Genomic DNA, 14,486 nt, shown 5'->3' with positions numbered 1-14,486 from the left:
GTCATGTGGCAAGTATGTGATTTTGGGATTTTCTAATATTTCCTGTGTTCATATTAATGCACTGTTAATTATTTTGAAGATGTTCCTATTTTTTGGCAAACCTGTGGTGACAATAGGTGCAGTATTCCAGAAAGGATAAATTCTAAGACCTGAAGTTAATCCAGGCTCAACCACTTTTCCTTCTGTGTGTAATGGTTACTATGTGTCTTCCTTTTATGGTTAAAAAGAATAATAATAATACTAATAATACTAATAATCACAAGTTATTGGTGGGCTATATGATATGGAATATAAGCATAGAATTGGAAGTCAGGAAATTCAGTGGTCTAATATGGCTCTTCAATATTTGTCTTAGTTTTCCCATCAATAAAATGTGTATAAAGCTTGCTTACCAGCCTCATGGTGGTTAGGATTAGTTAGTTAATATTCATACACCACTTTGAATATGTGAAATGCTACATAACTACTTGGTTTTATTATTTTTCTTGTGATTAGACATATAGGTAGGTAGTACATAGAACATGTCTGTTCATAGAGGGGGAAGACATGGCATACCACAAAAGCCTTCACAAACTACAGTAGTTCTGAATTTAGCCCTTGGTGTTTTAGCTGTCAAGTATTGTATCAGAGGGCACAGCATCAAAGTGAATACATGTTTACCTGCTGTGATAAATTGTATATGTAAAATACTATCCATATATAAATAGGTGTAGTATTTCTCAGATTTTTTACTTTAATTCCAAAACTATACTTGGTTTCTCCTCCTCCTCCTTTGGCCTTTCTGAGGACTTATCTATACAAGAAAGTTGCATCAGTTTAACTTAAGGTGTGATGTTAAACCAATGCAAAAGACTGTGTGGCCACTCTTAATTCTATTTAAACCAGGTTTATTTCAGTTTAATTTAAATTGATTAGGAACTGGGTGCAGATAAACTGAAAAGGCTTCTTTTAAACATAAAGATTTTTAACTAAATTGGTTTAAAATCAAACCTTAAGTTAAACCAGTGCAACTTTCCCAACAGATAAATCCAACTTTGCCATACTCTTTGTCTTTTCTCAACACTATCTTTTCCTTGCTTTTTGAAGTCATTTTCCTTCACCCACTGCCTTCACCCACTCTTAGTCAAAGGCTACAGATTCCTGGTTGAGAAGGTTGGCTATGACTGTTGCCAGGATTTGTTGATGATGGTTGCCAGACAGCTACACAACACACACCCTTCCCAGAGGTTGCATGGGCCGCCTCACACCTACTGTACTTCCAGCACTGGTTGGCACAAATCGTGAGCTAAAATATAAAGCCACTAGATCATTGGAATGGCCTGGCCCCTTCTGTGAGCATCTCATCCCACACTTGCATTCTGTATTCTCTTTCTGCTCCCTCCCAATCATTCCCCCCACCCCCCATTCCCCTCCACTGTGCTCTCTGGCCTTGTCTATGTACAAATGTTGCACTGGTTTAACTTAAAACATCTTTTAAACCAATTTAATGAAACTGGTGTAAGCCCTTCTGTGGCCATTCTTGTTTCAGCAAGAGTGGTTAATTTTGATTTAGGTTAAGTCTGTTCCTAATTGACTTAAATAACACAAATAAGCCTGGTTTAAACCAAAACAGGGGTTTGCACTGTTTTAACTAAATTGATATAAAATCACACCTTAAGTTAAACCAGTGGAAGGTTCTTGTTTAGATGAGCCCTCTATCTCTTCTCCCTACCTTTTGTTTGTCCTTTTCCATTTATGTCAGATCTGTGTTGTGAATCATGCAAATAACACTAGTCCAGTAGCGTTATCAAGAGCAGCAGCCAAGTAAAACCTGACATGAGTCTCCTCTGTTTCACTCTAAGCTTCACTGGGCCCCTAGAAAAGCACCTTGTAGAGGAGCAGCATAGTCATGATCTTTCCCTATTGGAGAATTACACAAGAGAATATAAAAAAATAGAGAGAATTGGAGTATGTAATAATGTGGGTTCCCATGACTCTGCTTCACTTTTAAATTTTGATCTGCTTCATAATTTTTCTATAATTCTCTTTAATCAACATAAAGCTAGCCTCCTGAGTGAAAGCAGACTGCTAGTCTCCCTCTAAATGCCAAAGAACATCCTGTTTCTGTCACACTGTCATTTGTTGTCTAAGTGACAATAAATATGAAAATGCATTTTCACTTTCCACTCTCTGCCTAATTGTGATTCTGCTAATCTCAGCTCTTTCAAATAGAACCTTGCCCCTGCTTGCAGATAACATCTAATGAAAAAAACACCACAGGTTATTCAACTGGATATTGCTTCTGCAAGAGAAGGAATTGGCTAGCAAAATTAATCTGACTAAAAGATGTGAATGTTGTGTAGCCGGTCTCTTCCTTGTAATTAGTTAAAATGCATTCATTTTCTCTCTCTCTCTCTCTCTCTCTCTCTCTCTCTCTCTCTCTCTCTCTCTCTCTCTCACACACACACACACACACACACACACACACACACACACACACACACACACACACACACACACACACACACACACACACACACACACACACACACACACACACGTAAAATCTGTATTTTCTGGTTCTAGGTTTCATGTATAGAAACTTGAGAGGGAAAGGATGTGCTTATGGATGAAATAGTGTAGCCCAAGGGAGTGAATAACTAAGACTGGGCTAACTTCCATAAAAAAGGCCTCAGGTTTGATTTTGAAAGGCAAGAAAGGGTGGGGTCGGAGTAGGAGAACAACAAATGCAAGCCTTTGAGGGGTTTCTGACTCATACACCAAACATACATTTACACAATCAAAATTCTGCATTTCTTTTCCTTGGTGTCAGAAACTCTTCTTGATTCTTTCGGTGGTTCTTATTTTTTCTCTTTGGAAAAGCATTTGTGTTCTTTTGCTTAAAAAAAATTCTTACACACTCCAGAGGCAAATCTCCTCTCCTGGACTCCACAGACTTGTTTAGGCAGGGTCTAGCTGCTTGAAAGAAAGCCGAGCACCCTGCTGTTGTAGGAAAACCTGGCAGGTGACTGCAGTGTCCTTGATATCTTATATAGATCTGTACTAACATTAACTAATTAAGAAGCATGCTATAACTGCTAAGCATCACGTTGTCTTTGTACTGCAGCCAAGGTGAGAATCTTTGTGTCATAAAAACATAGGATGTATGATGGAAGGTCAGAAAAATAAGGTCCAAGTTGAGGTGAAGTTAGTCTACAAATAAACAGTGGTTTTCTGAGGGCTTTGAGATCCCATGGAGGTTTTAGTTTTTTAAATCCTTCTTTTCCTCTTCAGCAAAGCTTCTTTTAAACCTGATAGTCTTGCTATCTTACTTTTAATCCAGAAAACATGCTTCTGTGGAACGATGGTCCAGTGGTTAGGGCAGTAGTCAAAATTTGGGAGATATGGGTTCAATTCTCTACTTCGACAGATTTCCTGTGTGATCTTGGGCACGTCATTTAACCTCCCCATACCTCTGTTCTCCATCTGTAATATGTGGATAATAGTACTTTCCTATCTCACAGATTGTTAAGGCACTCAGATACAGTGCTATGGTGATAGTTCCTTTAGATTAGTAGCATTAGCCCCATGTTGACAATACTGAGCAGCTAAGTTGCCTCTGAGCTGCGTGGCTGCTCAGCAAGCTATCAAGGGCTGTGCAGGCGGGGAGAGGCGCCTCTCCCCTGGCCTGAGCCCCACCCTCAGCCTTGGAGCTGCCGCAGCCGGGGAGAGGCACCTCTGTCCCGGCCCCAGTCTCGGAGCTCCTGCAGCTGGGGAGAGTCCTCCCTCCCAGGGCAGCATGTACCCCAAACCACTCATCCCCAGCCCCACCCCAGAGCCTGCACCCGCAACCGGAGCCCTCACGCCCTGCACCCAACCTTCTGCCCCAGCCGTAAGCCCCCTCCTGAACCTCAAACCCCTCATCTCTGGCCCCACCCTAGAGCCCACACGCCCAACCAGAGCCCTCACCTCCTCGTACCCCAGTCCTGAGCCCCCTCCCACACTCCAAACCCTTGAGCCCCGCCCTACATCACCTCCATATTGGTGCATGTAACAAAATTCATTCCGCACATGGGTGTAAAAATTTAGAGGGAACATTGGTGAGTAGCCCAGTTTAATTGTTAGTTGGTTTCTAATAAGAATGCGAAGATTATGGAATTACTCCTGGGGGCATTCTGCACCAAAAAATTAAAAATTATGTGCACAATATTATAAAATTCTGCAAATTTTATTTGTCAAAATAACACTACAAAAATCACACCAGTTTCAATTATCTTGGTGATTTATTTCAAAATACCTGTCAGCAAGTATGTCTGAAACAATACAGACCAAAAAGATTCAGGAAATGTTTTTTGACAAACAGATTCCTTACTATGCATATTAATACAGAACTTTGAGTAATAATTCATTTAAACTACAGTACAAAAATATATTTCTCACTCCCCTCAGAAGCAGTGCAAAGGCTCGGGGAGTCAGGGGTAACAGAGGAGCTGAGGGAGAGGGAAGTAATTGCTGGCACACCCAACAACCCTCAAGACTCCTGGCCAGCAATTACTGCCCCTCTTTGCAAGCACTGCCCCTGCAGCTCTCCTGGCCAATGGGAGCTGAGGGGCGGGGGGTGCTCGCAGAGGGGCAATGTGCGGAGGGAGATCCCTGTCCCCCACTGGGGCTGCAGGGCTGTGCTGGCCGCTTCCAAGAATGGCGTGGGGCCAGGGAAGGCAGGGAGTCTGCCATAGCGGCAGCCACACTGCACTGCCAGAGATCGTGATTGACTGGGAGATCCTCAAGGATTGAACAGTCGATTGTGATCGACTGGTTGGTGACCATTGCTCTAGAATTTCTACTTTTCTAATGGAAGAAAATCTCTTCACTTTCTCAAATTATGATGAAATAATTCATTAATGCCCTAGGGTGGTGAGGTCTGTGAGTTTGTATCTTTATTCAGTAACTAACAGATACCAAAAACTAGTATCTGTTATTCAAACAAATTGAAAAATAAGCTTAAATTGTTGTCCCTAATTTCTAATGTGCTAAAAATGATAGATAAATTAAAGAGGGTTAACCATCTGGAGAATTTTGCTTTTTTTCTGTCTTTCTCTGCCCAAGATTCGTGGAATCAGAATTGAGTTCTTACTGCAATTTGGTCTAGAGCTACAATATATTTAAAAATATAGTGGAATTGCATAAAACAGCAGTTCTCAACCAGAGGTCTGGGGCCCTCTGTGGGGCTGTGAGCAGGTTTCAGGATGGCTGCTAAGCAGCACTGACATTAGACTCACTGAGGCCCGGGGCAGAAAGCTGAAGCCCCACTGCATGGGGCTGATGCCTGTGATCCTGAGCTCCATCATCCGAGGCTGAAGCCAAAGCCTGAGCAACTTGGCTTCATGGGGCCCGTGTGGCGCAGGGCCCTCAGGCAGTTGCCCTGCTTGCTACCCCCTAGTGCTGGCCCTGGCTTTTATATGCAGAAAAAAAGTTGTTGTGGCATAGTTGGGCTGCGGAGTTTTCATAGCATGTTGTGGGGGCCTCAGAAAGAAAAAAGTTGAGAACCCCTGGCATAAAGTATGGCACTGACATTGGCACCAAATTAATTCATCCTTATTTGTTGTTCAGTGACTAAGAATCATCAGTGATAAGATACATAATGTGGGAACTGCTTCTAAAAGCATGTTTTTTAGATCAGTACATTTTTGTTCCCTATTCAATTGTTTTCATTTAAAAAAATTAGAGGCAGCCAAAAGACATAAGGAGGCAATCAACCATGGTTACTTCAGTCTCCAGTCAGTTGTTTAAGGTGATCAACAAATCTTTAAAGACAATAAAAGTAAACTTAAAGTTGCATATTGGCTTCCTCCAATAGAATGGGTGTTCATGCTCTCAGCAGATGAGTGACTGGGGAAGCGAAGCCACAAAAAGGGTTTCATTTCCAAAGTCCTAGTTGCTCTGCTCTGCAGTGTCCTTCCAGCATGCACCATACTATGCTAGTATAGCTATTATCAGGGTGGAAAGAACATCAGGCAGGTGGGGGTTTTTCCTAGTATGTGAGAGGGCTTTGGAAAGTGATTTTTTTTCTTTTCCCTCTGTGACGTAACAAAATCTTTTAAACAAAACAAAATGCGACCCCCCACTTTATAAAAACCAACACACAACTTACCTGCCCTCTTGTAGATTGGCACTACACTTCAATAGGGTTTTCTGGCAGGCAGTATATCAGAGAGTTGTGCAAGTAAGATGACGTAGAAGACCACAGCAATAATTAATATTAATAAAAAACAGTACTTTTCTAGTCTCCACTGCTGACTAGTCATCTCTCTACTTTTGCCATTTGAGATGTTCAGCTCACAACCCCTCATTTATATTGTATTCCTACAAACATTTGCGAGTCAGAAAGGGTTTTCCCCTTTTGTGTGTGTGTGTGTGTGTGTGTGTGTGTGGAGAGGGTCAGGGAGAGGGTATTATTCAGGGACTATTTTGTCCTGTCCAGAGAGAGTTTCATGCTTTTCCAAGTTGTTAGTCTTACCAGCTACATGCTGCTATGGTAGCCATGCTTTAAAAGAAAATATTACAGGGGAAAGATTGGAATACAGTAGTAGGTGTTCAGTGCTTTGGGGGAGGAGGACAATCTCAGCACTTCACTTTAGGAGAAGAGGAGGGTGAGGAGAAGAGGGAGTAGAGATGGAATTAATAGGGAAGGGGATTTATCTTTGATGTCACAAGATCACTTCTCTGAGGGCAACAGCAGAGAGCGGTGGGAGAGATGAAGATTAGACTAAGTTCCACCAGCCTATAAATGTTTGATGGTTAAACGCAGATATATATTGCTTAGAGTGCAAAAACTTCAAGGCATTTTTCATACTGAATTGCAAGAATTATATAAACTCAGAAACTTAATACCGTATAGTTTGAATGAGGCCCCAAACTCAAAAATACTTATTTTTGTAGGTAACTTAGAGAGGTAAGTTACATACTTCTCTTTCCAAACCCTTTAAAGTGCTTCTGGATCCTGTGGTAGGAATTCTTGATAAAATCTCTAACAAGACACTTCAAGTATGACTCACTGCATTTTTTTCCTCCAAACAATTAAACTCTCTTACTGAGCTCATCTATCCCAGCTTGATGTGTAACAACTTGTTTTTTCCTCCTTCAGTGCTGCTACCATGTACATAGAATTCATTCTGTCTTGTAACTGTAGTTGAAAACAAGCCTTTCAGTGAAAATATTTTCCAGTAAATATTGCTTTTTGTCTGGGACTTGATAACCTAGGAGTCGATCACAGAACTCTTGAAGCAGTCCAGCCATTGAAGTGCTCACATTTTATGGCAGATATGGAGAGGGAAGGGAAGAGGGGTTAATTCCTTTTTGTGTACATTCTTTTGCACCAGTTCTGTGATCTATTCCCATTCAGCAAAACACTTAAGCACATGCATAATTTTAAGCACACTTAATATTTCATGTTGGGATTTGACTTTCCTGAGGGAAGCAACTCTTTTTCCAGCCCAACAGGGTCATAGAGCAAGACCTGGGAACCTCCTTAGAAAAATAGCCTAGAGTGAACCCTTACAGGAGGTGGTGGTGTGCTTATAGATTTAAAGTAGACCTTCTGATAGCTACCATCTTCAGTTCGAAGAGATTTTGAAGGTGGGAGTTCTCTTATGAGACCACCTAGTATTGTTCTTTGACAAATAGGCCTCACAAGTGGCATTCGTCCTTCTGTTAAGCATCAAAGTCCAGACGTAAGGAGCACTGACACTATCAGGACAGAGAAATCATTTCTTCTGTACTGAGATCTGCTAGATGGCAGCATGGTCAAGGAATTCTGCTTGTTGGTCATACAGTGTTTCGCCAGTGTCTTTTGTTTTTGTTTTTGGCAGAAGCTTTCTGTATGCCTTACTGCCTGGGGAAGATGGAGCATATAAAATATATCATGTTTTGAATGTCCATATTTAAAGGAACAGGAGTACTTGTGGCACCTTAGAGACTAACAAATTTAGTCTCTAAGGTGCCACAAGTACTCCTGTTCTTTTTGCGTATACAGACTAACACGACTGCTACTCTGAAACCATATTTAAAGGATGATCCTTTTTCCAGCCCAGGAGGCACACTGCTGTGAAAATCCCATTGTCATGGATCTGTGGACCTTAGCACAATGACAAATAGGAAAATGTATCCACGCTTACCTGACAATATCCTTTCTTTGAGGAATAAGACCTGGTCCACCCTGGATAAAAAGAGATCATTCAGAATAGAGGTGGAAATTGACATCCAAAGATTTGGGTTTTCTTCATTATGGGCTGTTTCCCATGCTCTGCATTGGGAGAAATTACAGTGCACTTTCCTCAGAGTATAATCAATCAGTAATTTAGGAAAGCAGAACTGAATTATTTTTGTGTAGGGAAGTTGTCTTAATTGGAGGGAACTTCAGGGAGTATAAGGCATTCCCCTGCAGCCAGAAACTGATGGGTTCTGCCTCCAAGATGGGAGCAGGCTGAAGTATCCATTGTAACAGACTTGTGGAACTTACTAATTGAAGAAAAGTTTCCATGGAAGCACATTCACTTTTTCCTATTCTATGACATTATTATACCTTCATTTTGTATGCCACATTCTGATTAGTGGAGGCATTGAGTGTGCACTTATGAGCTTAATTCAGTTTTTATTTTGCTGTTGCAGTTTACCCAAGTGGAAACACCATAAAACATATGAACAACTGAAATTTGAGTTTCAAGACAAACAGTTTCTCATGCCTCCAGCAAGTTGGGGATTTAGAAATTGTGGCGTCCTTCTTTTGAGATCAGCATAATTGTCTAATGCAGCATGTGAGTCTCATTCCCACCACTTCTGGTGTGTAAAAGAATGACTTCTTCTATTACATGAATTCATGGTGAACTGTAAAGTTATCCTGGGTAATGTTCATGCCACAAATGTGGAGTGCACACAGTAGAGACTATAGCATAGTACAGCAAGTCAGGTGGTTTGGGTTTATTTCTTGGCTCTGACACTGAGTCACTGTGTAACCTTGAATAAGATTTTTAAAGGAATTTATGTATTACTATGCTCAGCATTGCAATGCCTGACTGATTTAGGCTCAAAGTGATTTAAGCACTTAGGAGCATAAATCTCCAAGTGTCTAACTCACTTATGGGAAGGAGATTTAGGCTCCTAAATCAGTCAGGCATTGCAACACTGAGCTCAGCAACGCCTAAATACGTTTACAGATCTGGGCCTTAAGCTTTGTGCTTCACTTTCCACATATGTCTTTCCCTTCCCCCCCTTTTCAAAAAACCCTGAGTACAGTAATAAGTGGGTAGTTGTAACTTGCAAGTTAACCATCATTGGCGCTTGCTAATTAAAGAATTTTCAAGCCTATTCCCAAGCTTGAGTTAACTAATCTGGAAGATGAAGTTTCTGAAGCCTAAAAAGGATGAAGATTTGCCAGGCAGAAAGTATAGTAAATATAGTAGTACTGTTGTTGAGACAAATATTCACTATGCTTGCATTTTTCCTTACTGAGGTAGTCCTGGCAAAGCCACTGGTGTGACAAGAACAAAGTAACCAACAGAATGGATCAAAAGGTAAGCAGTTTAACTGATAAAGAACTAGGTAAATGGCTAATAAGGGGTTTTGATGTCTCTAAAAAAACCCAGACAAACCCCAACCCTATATAGACACACACACATAGCTACAGGATTGAGTCAATTAAAATTTATTTAGTTGTGGAGGTGCAGTTTCCTAGCATTACTCAATGGATACATCCCTGCAGCAAGGGCCTCTCTCTCGTGGTCAACAGTGTTAAATGTTGCAATATCACATAAGAGTGACTATTACCTCCCTAATCCTAGTTCAGGAGGATGAGAATGGATGACTGTCCTCTATCCATTGATATGAGGAGATTGTCCGTCAGTGCCACTAAAATGATTCTGTGTGTTCCATGTCCTGACCTGAATCGAAATTGTTCTCAGTCTAGAATATTCTTTAAATCTGGTGAGCTTGAAGTGTTCCTTTGGCTAACTTCTCTGAGAGCTTACTCAGGATTGGGAGGTTTGACACAGGGTGGCAGTTGGCTTGACCAGATGTTCCAGGATGGGTTAACAGACATGCAGAGTTAAATTAAAAAGTGAAAGGTCACCTCCCTAGGCAAACTTTGAGCTTAATTTTCCTGTGTTGGTAGAGAAAGAAAAGGAGCTACATCTTTCTTTAGAATTCTCCGCCGCTTGCCAAGCGAGCAGTGAATGTGAGTTGGTTTTATAAAAGGAAAGAACAGTGTTGCAGTGGGATTGAAGAGAGGAATTTGTACAAAATCTTGAATATGACTGATAGCTAAAGAACAAGGATGGAAATGGATTTTCAAAGGGGCCAGGGAGGTGTGTATGTGTGGTAATGGAACTTTGGGAATAATTAGGGGCAAGCTTGTTTATATGTGTGAAAAGAGAGTAGCTAGAAATTGAGTAGAACAAATAGTTATTTAAATTGATATTTTCTATTAACTATATCATCTCAGGGAATGCAGACAGTTGTTTTGACGATCCAGCCCAAGTTAAAATTTGCAAATGGAAAATATTTAAACTTCTGTTTTCATGTACTATAGGAGGTGAGAGGGCATTTTTATTTTCAAATCTGATAGATATCTGGTTCCATCTGCTGGACAAAAAGATTCCTGCTAGTATGCTGAAACACAAAATGTTGCTAGGCCAGGCTTGTGAGGAGGGCTTTGCAATACCCAGTGAAGGAGGAGGTACAATCTGTCGTGAGGTACAGCTTCTTTCATAAGGAAGTTGGGTGTGAAGAGGAATTTTTGTAAAGAATAAGGAATTCTGAGTACTTAGCGGCGAGCAGAGAGAATTCTCAAGGGCTTGTATACTTCCAGTTTTTCTCTGTGTGCATCATTATTGGCATGGATGAGGGAAGTTATAGTCTCTCTCTCTCTCTCTTTTGTGAGATCACTGTTAGATAATTGAGTTTTGAGTACCTACAGGCCAGAGATAAGGTAACCTGTTGGAGAGATTTCAGACCAGAGGATTGAGAATTGTTGTAATTGTGTTGACAAGAGTAATTTTAAGAACTGTGTGTAAAACTTGCCTCAGTAGAAGTGATGGATATCTCAACGAATTGCAAGTATTTTGAGAGTGCTGGTGCAAAGAAGGAGGAATACTTATTTAAGGTAGCACTAGGGGATATAATAGGCTAGTAGAAATATAATTGGGATAAGAAGAATTTCATCTGAAAACTGTGGGAAGAAAACAGACAACAAGATACCAGTTAAGCTGTGCTTCTGTCTTCCCTGGAAAATGGTGGCAGCTCCATCACTTCAGATTTTAAAACTAGACTGAACAGAGCTCTGGAAAGTACGAATGATGGGTTTAAGGTGCCCTTAAACACATTACATCTCATGTTCTTTGATTTACACAAGCTGATGTGTACAGATGCTGAAGGAAAGGATGAAAGTTAGAGTTTGCTTAATTTTTTTAAAAGATACAAATCAAGGGAGGCAAATTATGGTTGGGATCTACTACAGACTCTGGCAACAAAATGAGACTCTGACAGTGGGATTTCTTCATGATTTGTTACTCATTGTGAACTTTAAATAACCTGTATTTGCTGAGAAACACAAAACTAAATTCAAGTGGCTTCCTGAAATTTGTTCAGTCAGTTTTCTAATAAAAAAAACTGAAGGGCTTAGCGGAGATGCTATTCTGATTCCGATGAATGAGAAAAGACAGTGACAAGCCTGCAGATGACTAGGATCAAAAGGTTCTGAAATGATGATGGATAAAATTCTGCAAGTGCCTAAGTCTGGTTTTCAAAAGTAACTGCACTTAGGAGCCCAAGTCTCATGGAGTATCAATCAGAGTGATGGTGGGCAGGTAATCTTAACATCTTTCATAGCAAAGCATACCAAAATACTTTACAGAAAGTTATAATATATCACTTCGCCTGTCATAGAAATGCATTTTCTTCTTGGGAGGAACATGGCAGCCATTCTGTGCTAGCAATGCTACTAAACAGTTTTCTCTGCTTTCCTCCTTAGGACTTAGACCAATCCTAAGGCATTCATCACCTAAAGGATTGGCTAGCTCACAAAGTAAATGTTGGTTTGGGAATAAGTGGCGGTGGAGGAATTAGCGAGGTTAGGAGTTCTGGCTCTAGGAAACATTCTAGAAGATTGCGTCTCTTACACAAAATGACGGGCCCACTTCTCCTAGTTCATACTGAGAACTAGCAGGGGTAGGCAGACCGGCAGAGACAGTATATAAATGGACACCGATGAGTTAAGAAAAGAGGCATGCCAATTTAGTGTGCTTTTACCAGGGTTTCTCTTTGTAATAGATGATAGTTCTTTACCCAGTCTCGGTAATGCTTGAGCTAGGAAATTATGTTCTTCTATTCTGAACACCCTAATGATATTAATAAAAAGGAGAGCTGCTAAAATTATTAAATGATAATATACAATATATGAACTATACCCAGGCTGGTATTTTCAATAGGAATTTGGCACCTGCCTCCCTTAGATATCTTTGAAAATCCCAACCCTCGTCTGCATTACTCATGGAAATGGATGTTGTTATTCAGGTAGTCAGACTATAAGATAAAGAGTAACAGGTTGGAGGTAGAAAAAGAAAAATCACATTCAGTATTTGTTCCTGTATCTGACAGTGAGCACAGCCATTCTGTGGAAGACCTAGCATGCGACACCTTCTTGGGAAGATACTTCTATTTTCTTGTGGGAAGCCTAGCGCATCCCCAGTCCTGATGTTGGGAGTGGGATGAGGTAAAGAGAAATGGAGAGGGCTCAGTGAGGAAGGGATAGCAATGCACAAGGGCTCAGGGTGAAGGGATTTAATGTGTGTGTGTGTGTGTGTGTGTGTGTGTGTGTGTGTGTGTGTTCGTTTTGGCACAAATCTCTGGAGAAGGTGTTGATGCAGACAAATCTGCCAAATGAAATTACATTGGTTTGCCTGTGTGAAATTCTATATAACTAAGAAGTGGGTCTAAGTTTCTTCAAATGGGACTAATTTAAAGGCTAACGTTTGGTGTCTTAGTTCCTTTTTAATGGCAATTTATCTGCGTTTTCCTTGAAGTGACAAAACTGTTACTGTCCCCATGAATCAACAAACTATTTGACTTTCTATATATGTTGAAACCACTCAAGTGCTGCTTATATGTGAAATTTAAACACATCAAAATTTTAAATGCCTCTTTTGTCTTTTAACCTATGTCTTGATTATAGGAATTTGCTTTCTCCGTGATCAGAAAAAGCACTTCTTACTTGGGTGTAGTCATGATCCTTTTGAGAAGTAAATCTATAACATGCTTTGTCAGTTGGGTAAACTTCATGTGACTAGCACATAAGCTTAGATAGAATTAAAGCATAGCTACAGGCAAGAGATAAAAAGTTCATATGAGGAAGTATTGTGCAGTCCCGGAAGCAGCAGCTTGTAAAGATAACTATATGGTTAACTTGTCCATAATAAAGTGACACTGATATGTGAATTAAAGTGGCATGAAGACAGAAACAGAGATACTGAGGAAACAGTCCTGTATGTGAAGTGGCGAGACTGGGGAGGAGAGAGCAAAATATGTCAAGTATCTAAAGTAAAAGTGTGTTAATATTAAGCAGTGGAATGTGTGATTAAAGTAATCAAGATACAGATATGAAGAATGGGGTATGCATTTTATACTGAAAATCTTTTTGTAAGGAAGCCCTTGAGGTACACAGAGTTGTGTAATAGGCTTTACTGAATCCCTTACTCAGAGTGAGTATCACAGATCCTATAAATACAACATTTCTGTTATTGCTTAATAGGTTTGTTTGTTAAATGTCAGCCTAGCAGTGCCTTTTGAGATATTTCAGGGTGAAATTCAACTCTGCGCAGGGGGCAAGCCCAAGGCCTGTGCCTCAAAACAGTGCTGAATGGGATGGAAGTGTTGCTATAGGCCCTGGACTGGTCCTCTGCACAGAGCTGAATGTCACTCTTTGGCAGTGTCTCATTAAAGTCTGACTGTTTTGGCTGATCTAAATTTGATCCTGTCAAGGCTGATTCCCCACTCTGGCACTTTGAGATCAGAAGGTGGGGGCCCACACGGATTCTGAAAATTAATACTGGCCACTCCAAGCTTGTATTAAACTCCCAAGGTTACAGCGTCTCTCTGACCTTGGATGGGTAGATGCTGCCACCACACAAATTAAAAAACCCTCCTTGAACCCAGGAAGGCGCATTTGGGGTACCCTTAAGCCCTTTCACCCCCCCTTCCGGGGAAGAGCTGAGAAAGAAAAGGAGGAAATCAGCTGTTGCCACCAGCTAATTAAACAACATATGCACAGACCTCTTAGGACATACAAATCCAATCCTGTTCTTAAAAAAGGGTAAATTTTATTAAAAACAAAAAAGAAAGAAAATATATTTGGAACTTAGGCTTTTTGCTAGATTTTAAAAAAACAATTACAAGGATTAAGCATCAAGGTAGCTCTCTTGAGGTCCAGCTTAAAGGTTACAAGCAAAACAAAAGCACCT

General features: G+C 40.6%; 1 protein-coding gene across 5 annotated transcripts in view; it reads left to right on the top strand.

The window, feature by feature from the left end:
• LIMS1 (LIM zinc finger domain containing 1) overlaps positions 1-14,486 on the top strand; it is a 139,075-nt gene that overhangs the window by 35,619 nt on the left and 88,970 nt on the right. Inside the window, exon 2 of one of the 5 annotated variants that reach the window (XM_077814174.1) lies at positions 9,492-9,548. The exons of the other annotated variants lie outside the window; for them this stretch is intronic. The gene's annotated coding sequence lies outside the window, so the exon portion shown is untranslated. The remainder of the gene's footprint in view (positions 1-9,491; positions 9,549-14,486) is intronic. 5 annotated transcript variants of the gene reach the window in all.

This window comes from Eretmochelys imbricata, chromosome 1 (assembly GCF_965152235.1).
Source record: "Eretmochelys imbricata isolate rEreImb1 chromosome 1, rEreImb1.hap1, whole genome shotgun sequence".
In the NCBI taxonomy this organism is placed as follows: Eukaryota; Metazoa; Chordata; order Testudines; family Cheloniidae; genus Eretmochelys; species Eretmochelys imbricata.
Note: the sequence above shows the minus strand (reverse complement) of the source record. Positions and strands in the feature narration are given on the sequence as shown.